The following is a 617-nucleotide window of genomic DNA, read 5'->3' as shown; positions in this document are numbered from 1 at the left end:
CAGTGTTTGATGGAGCTCCCTGATTAAAACAAGTTTGCAAGCAGGAGAGGTATCCACTTCCTAAATAGCTTGCATCTGGAAACCCTATGAACCTGAAGAAAGGATGAAAGTTATAGAAGTGTCCAGGTCCTTTGTTCATAGGGTTGCATATGACACAATGGCACTTAACGATAATAACAATATGACAAATATAAGGAGCACTGATGGTATAGTGGCAAGAAGCTGTCCTAAAATCCTGAAGGCATATAGTTCATATCCACTAGCTGTTCCGCAAGAGAAAGATGGGCAATCTTTTACTGAGCAATTAACTGCCTCTGAAAACTTACCAGAGTATTAGCTATAGCACATTTCCGACTCGATGGTACACAGCAACAACATGACAAATATATGACAAATACCGAGAGGAAGCAGACAGATATGTGGAAATTCTAAACCTATTAAAATTGGAATAGAGCACTTGAACAGATCCATCACAGAAGAAGAAAGTTGAACACAACATTAATCACAACCAACCTTAAAAAAAAAAAAAAAGGAAAACAAAGAAGCCATGGACTAATTAGTGAAGTTTACCAATATTCAGAGATCTGTCACCACTTCTACATAACATTTTTCAGAAA

Source organism: Elephantulus edwardii, unplaced genomic scaffold (genome assembly GCF_000299155.1).
Source record: "Elephantulus edwardii isolate Elephantulus edwardi_28Jun2011 unplaced genomic scaffold, EleEdw1.0 scaffold00136, whole genome shotgun sequence".
NCBI classification, from domain to species: domain Eukaryota; kingdom Metazoa; phylum Chordata; class Mammalia; order Macroscelidea; family Macroscelididae; genus Elephantulus; species Elephantulus edwardii.
Note: the sequence above shows the minus strand (reverse complement) of the source record.